The 7,071-nt window shown below is 34.8% G+C and overlaps 1 protein-coding gene across 1 annotated transcript in view; it reads right to left on the reverse strand.

The window, feature by feature from the left end:
* pio (piopio) overlaps positions 1–4,303 on the reverse strand; it is a 51,715-nt gene extending 47,412 nt beyond the window's left edge. Inside the window, exon 1 of the mRNA XM_053765196.1 lies at positions 3,934–4,303. The gene's annotated coding sequence lies outside the window, so the exon portion shown is untranslated. The remainder of the gene's footprint in view (positions 1–3,933) is intronic.
* Positions 4,304–7,071: the final 2,768 nt, after the last annotated feature.

Consider the following 7,071-nt stretch of genomic DNA (forward strand, 5'->3'; position numbering starts at 1 on the left):
CAAACAGCTGTGGAAAGCAAACAATGTAGTACAAGTTTCGCAAAGACACGTGTATATATTAGCACAGCTGATTGTGAAATTGTTACAGGCCTTCTAGTATACTGTCAATGAATAAATTAACTCATTTCCACTCATCACGAAAAGTACACATAGGCACATCCAGATTTTGAGTACATCTGGGGATATTAACACTTTGGAATAGTATCAAAATAAAAATTTGTCATCTACCATATTGTCTGGGATAATAATTTAAGGTACTATATTATATTAGTAATATTTATAATGAGAAAACATTCGTGTTTTTCCTATTTTTGATTGTTTTGTTTGTAATTCAAAACTACTGGGCCGATTTTGATGAAATTTGGCACAGAGATAGAATAAACCTTATGGAGTGACATAGGCAACTTTTTTATTATGGTTTTACCCGAGCGACGCCGACCGAGCGACCTCTAGTATAACATATACAGATAAACATCCTAGAGAATGATAATTAAAATAATATCTTAAAAAAATAAACTCGCAGTGATCATAAATATTTGTCTGCGGTGCTAGGTGCATAATAGCATAGTATGTATGGCACCGATAATTTACAACAAAATTCCAAATCAATATAAAAGCTTAAATTTAAATCTATTTCAAAAGCACCTCAAGTCTTTATTAACTGATAAATGTTATTATACTTTAAATGATTTCTTTAATGATAGACTCGGATAGAATTTAGGGCTAGTATAAGTACATTATAATTCTTTTTTTGTTTTGAATTTGTAGTGGATAGCATGCTCCTATTTATTTATTTATATTTGCATACCTATATTCGGTAAAACGTGTAGGTCTAATTCATTTTGACTATTTGTACTCATGTTTTTGGCAAATAAATGTTTTCTTTCTTTCTTTCTAGGTGTGTTGCGCCCGTTTCTATGTATGTGTCCATCGGACTCGCGATACAAGCTTAATGTGGACCATTGATTGTGGAGTGTGGATTGTCCATCTATTCTCATGGAAGTTATCACCATAACCGTAATATTTAATGTAACTGGCGAACATACATTCTTTCTTTGCGAACATTTTAGCACGTTGTCGCGACGTCACTTGTTCGTGTCATTTAGTGTGGAGCGTTTGGACGAGTCCAAAAATGTGTGTATTTATTTTTGTCATATCTTTGAAAGCATTATCACAGTATTTTTTTCACTGATGTTTCTATTATTATTAGGGCCTTCGAATAGTCATCAAAAAAAAAAATTTGTCAACGAGAACTTCTTTATCTCGTTCGGTTAAGTTAACACCTCTGCAGGTGCCAAGTCGTTGGAGCGTGAGGGCCCGCGCCGCGTGTGGGAGCCAGTCGAGTCAAGGTTGACACCCGCGCCCTGACGTCACGCGTCGCACGCCCAGCCGGAACTTTGCTATACTTGTATTTTGTACCAATTTATATTTTACTAGCGGCCCGTCCCGGCTTTGCTCGGATAAAACTGTAATAAATTGTAAACCAAAATCTTTCTTAAGAATCACATGGTGGAAACCGTATGGGAATCTATGCAGTGGTTTTGAGTTGGTCGCGAACAGACAAACAGACGCAATAGAGGACTTTGTTATATAATATGTAAGGATGTCGATAAGGAAGTAGGTGTTGTAGCGTGTAGTTGCGCCCTAAAATATGACCACTTCATCTCGTGGATGTCGCACAACTTTGCCGGTTGTAAAGTCATAGTAAAATCTTTCAAATTTAAAGGTTGATTTTTTGGCCGCCTGCCTAACGTCAACTCTCTTTGGGAATGATTTTGTTGCCTATCAGCTATTAAGGTTATGTGTCTCTTAGTCACTTCGTACGATATCCACGGGAGGATATGGAGTGGTCTTATTCTAGGGCGGGACCACACGCCGTTAAGTCCCAATCCCAACTAATATTATAAATAGGAAATTAGGTTTGTTTGTTACCTCTTCACGCGTTATCTACTAGACCGATTGTTATGAAATTTGGTACACGGGTAGAAAATAACATGAAATAACAGGCGCGAGAGGGCCCCGGGGCGCAGCTAGTAGTTAATGTATCTACCTACATGTAGAAAATTGATAGTCGCTGCGGTCGTTCACTATTCGATGTTAGCGATGATTCCGTGTCGCCTCTGTTCTCAACTAAAAACAAATTACATCATCCTAGTTTTTTTTCTGTGACCTTAAAGTGATTTCTAGTAAATTACTATGATAGATCATTTGGTAAACAATAGCAGTTGAATTTCATATTATTGTATAAAACATAGCGTGTTTTATACAATTATATGGAATTCAATCCCGAAACCACTACAAGCCTAGGCTTGTAGTGGTTTCGGGGCGTAACAGTCGAGGAGTTATCCTCGACAGAGGAAACATAAAGAAGGCTATATAGTTTGGAGTAAGTATATTACTGAATTATATTTATAGTATGTTCATTAGTGGCCACTGGGCTCCGATGCTCAACGTCTAAGTCTTCCTTACTGGGAAAACGCTCAGATGAGAGAGAGAGAGAGAGGGAGATGTATAGTATATGTACATTAAGTGGGCAGAAACCATAGGAGGTCGTTAATGTAACTATTCACAAGTATGACGTCATTGCAAAATGAATCAATCTATTTCGACATAGTATGTCGTGCATCCAACATAAACTAAACACAAACTATACACAGTAAATAATCTGCCATACTAATAAGTGATTTTTATAATATGTTTGAAGCGGTTGTGACGTAATGGTTAAGACGCCCGCCTTGGATCATAAGGTCCCAGGTTCGAATCCTAATCTTGCCACATGAGTTTGTATACCAATCTGACTCATGTATAGTAGTTTTCATAGACCACCACTTGCTTCCGGTGAAGGAAAACATCGTGAGAAAATCTGTACACTGGTTGATTATTATTAACTTGTGTGTGAAATGGAGAAGGCAATGGCAAACCACTTCATTAATAATGCCAAGAAAGTTGTTGTGTGTGTTTCATTCCACGTAATGACCACGACCCTCAGCCATGAGGAATACGACTATGAAGAAGAATAAGTGATTTACAGAAATGTCATTTATGACACAAGCTTTTATTGTAGTCAAAAAGATCTTATTGCATTCAATGTGTGACATCAAAATCATGTTTGTGCAGTAAACCGTTGAGGAGTTCCCACGTCTGGAGCCATTCCTGGGTGCACCATCAGGTCATGCTTATCATAATGCATTGTCGTCCAAACTAAACGAGTGTACAAGATTTCAGCTCAATCGGTTGAAGATATCTGCTTCGAAATTGAGTTGCAAGATTCCACACGAGACTTAGGGACATAGCGATATACATTGTAAGTAAAATAAAAGCTTAAAAAAAGACAGACAATCAGACAGTGAGATTTTATACAATTTTAGATAGATACGTTGTTTTATGTATGTTTAAGGTAATACTTATGGAGTACAAAATGATGTTTGACTCAAATATAAAGAGAAATACAATCAACATTTACTTAAAAATGTATTAAAATATATTTTTATCATAGTTATTACGTAGTTCTAGCTTAAAGCTAGCTAACTTCGACATCCTTAATCAAATACTTTTAAAGATTCCATTTTATATCCCGTGATTGGCTTTTACAACTATATGAAGCTTCTTATGTATGATATTAATAATGTACTGGGTATAAAAAAATAATTGGCTTGATACGGAATAAATGCATAAAAAGGGTCCTTCGAACCGGATATCGGTTTCCGTCCAGGTTGTTAAATACGAAGGACCAAGGTGATGTATGATGGGTTAGAAACAGAACCTATTAATAATTAAGTTTTTAGAAAACCGTCCAAAACTAATGTCTAAAAATCAATCATTTTATTGGCCATAAATTTATTAAAATGTTAACTTTAATCATTTGAAAATCGAATCTTTGATTTGTACTTAATGTATATAAACAAGTTTAAAAATAAAATAATGAGTTCTTACCTTATAAAATTCCTATTTTAAAATCCAAAACTGACCACTACACAAAGGTTGTCACAGACCATCAAGATCACGTGCCCACACACAACACTCGTCCTTTTGTACATTCACATTAAAACCACATTCCTTTGCTGTGAACAAATAAAAACTGTTCACATCCTTGGACTGGCCATATGCTTTAAAAATCGAATTTGATTTTGTTTTTTAAATTGATAGATTATTTCTGACACTAGGATGATGTGACATTTAATTTTTTATTTTTATGTTGTTTATAGATTTTAATTTGAATTTAGAATTTCGTATTCGTTGTTTTTGTTCGATTTGGCTCGCATGGCGACCGCGCGCTTGCGTTCGGAAGTTATACTGAACTGACTGGTTGCGCATACGCAAAGCTCTCAGAACCGAAAGGCTTTAAGTTTAAAAATTGAAGGAAATAAGAACTTTATTGTAAAGATGGGGAGGTGATGTCAGAAGGATATTTAAAACTCGTTGGTGTAACTGTAATATTGATGAGTTACGACGATACAACCCGGCATTTTAACCAATAATAATATGAACTGTCTCAAAGATTATTGTTTATTGGCCATTTGGTAACGATTACTCAATATCTATCGGCTGCAGGGCTTATAACGTTAGTTTGGGTATTAACATAATGCTGTAAGATAGGTTTGAGGTCAACATGGCTTTTTTATTTGAAATTTAGATTTAGTGGATTATCATACCTGAATTAATGTAGTTTTCATGATTTTAGGATATATGAAAAATAAGTGCATACTTATCATTAAAGTTTTGATAATTTTCAATTGCTTTTTTAGAGTGACCTCTAACCCCACTTGGGAATGTAATTGATTCTATCAGCTGCCAAGTTTCAGTCGCTTTGACGTCGGTCGCAAAACAACGCAGGAATTGTATGACAATTTCGACGAATGTCATCGTACGTCAGTGTCAAAACCTATAGAAAACAACGGAGCTACAACGTTCTGTGTCGTCGCAACTGAGTGCGACGGAGCAATGACGCATGGCTATAACTTGAGTAAAGAATTTTGGTTTTCGAATTTTTATATAAGCGAAACCCCAGTACATAGCTAATTGTGTTAGACCACACGTGGTTGTAAAAAGCATAACACGCGTTAACCGACGTTTACGACTTTCAAGAACTGACCATTTTGTTATAAATTTTATTACTTCAAAGAATAACATAATTTTCTTCTATGGAAATTTATCCATTTTAAATCTTAACTCGAGGCAATAAGGTGCAAAATTAGATGAAAAGTACGTGAGGACTATTACGTGAGCGTATTTTGTTTTACTGGTAATATTTTTTATTGCATTTCGAAGTTTGAATCAAAAGTTATTGCGTTTTTTACACTCCTGAATATTATCCTATCCTTCTAATATTATAAATGTGAAAGTTTGTGAGGATGTGTGTATGTATATATTACTCTCTCACGCAAATCTACTGGACGGATTGTTATGAAATTTGGTACACGAGTAGAATTTAACCTGGAATAACAGATAGGGTACCTTTTATCCCAAAATTCCCACGGGAGCGAAGCTCCGGGGTGAAGCTAGTAAAATCTAAGTTATAATTGATTCTCAGATACCCAACAGAGCCGACGTCTCCCGTTGCGTTGATGTCCGTAGACGGATACGACCGTACGTTGACGACCTCGATGGCGAAGTGGTAAAATGCTTGCCTCTGAACCGAGAGGTCCCGGGTTCGATCCCCGGTCGGGTCATGATGGAAAATGACCTTTCTGATTGGCCCGGGTCTTGAATATTTATCTATATATGTATTTGTTATAAAATATAATATCGTTGAGTTAGTATCCCATAACACAAGTCTCGAACTTACTTTGGGGCTGGCTCAATCTGTGTGATTTGTTCATACATTATTTATTTATACAACACAGAAATTATGTTTCGACGCGTGTCAAAGTCAAAAGCTATGTAAAACAACGGAGCGTCGACGCAAAGGTGCACGTCCGAATAATGGGACGGGTGCTTTGTACGCCAATCTGAAAGTATCAAGTTTCTTCGTTTAAGATAAAATCAAAGGTTAAAATGTTGAGATGATTTTTTTTACCTTAAAACGGATTATAAGATGATACTTACATAGATTAAAGTTAATAGTAAAATACTATCTAAAAAAAAATCATTAAAATTGATCCAGCCGTTGCGGAGAAACTAAGTATAAAGTACACGGGACACGACACTCAGGAATAAAAGACATCAACGCGCTTGATTGTATTTGTCCCAAGTTTATATGATACTAGTGGTGTCTTTTGGCATCGCTCCCGTAGGAATTTCGAGATAAAAAATGACCTATGTGCAACCCTAGGTTCAATTCTACCTGTGTAACAAATTTCGTCCAAATCTGTCTAGTACATTTGGTGTTATTTAGTTATAAACATTCTTAGCAGCTAGTCTATACTTCCAAAGTAACTTATATGCAAAAGTCTGTGAGTCTGTCTGTTTGCTTTCACGGCGAAACTGCTGGACCAAACAAATAAATAATGAATGATGCTTTAGATGTAACTATTCTACGCTGCTTTAGATATAACTAGTCGCGGTTAAACTGTAGACAATAAAAAACAAGACGTTCTAAAGAAAAACAATTTATTCATCATAAAAAAAATTAAATTAGAAAAATAGTATAAAATAAATAGTCCTAACAACTATAATAGACTATAGCCGGCCACGTAGCCTCTGTCATCCTAATTTAGGATTCCCAAATATATGTTATAGCTTAGCTACTATCTATAAAACTCAAAAAATAATGTTATCAAAATATTTTCAAAAAGATAGGATCCACATATTAATCATCAGACTTCAAAAGGAAAATGTCGTTTAAAATTATAATTTTTCTTTGTATTCCAATGAAAGATTTTAGTATTTTTCGAGATGGTAAAATTATAATTACAATATTTAATTGTCGTTATTATAATTAGCAGAGGTAATACAAAAAGTTATATACAAGATTCTTCTTCGGAATGACGAAATATCACAAATATTTTTATAACAAATTTATCAATTTTCGTTTGGTAATATCGAAATCTTAAATTAAATACTTTATTGTAATTAGTATATCGATTAAATATTATTTACAATATCAAGAACTCAGAAAAACAATACTGTTTT

This window comes from Plodia interpunctella, chromosome 27 (genome assembly GCF_027563975.2).
Source record: "Plodia interpunctella isolate USDA-ARS_2022_Savannah chromosome 27, ilPloInte3.2, whole genome shotgun sequence".
Classification (NCBI taxonomy): domain Eukaryota; kingdom Metazoa; phylum Arthropoda; class Insecta; order Lepidoptera; family Pyralidae; genus Plodia; species Plodia interpunctella.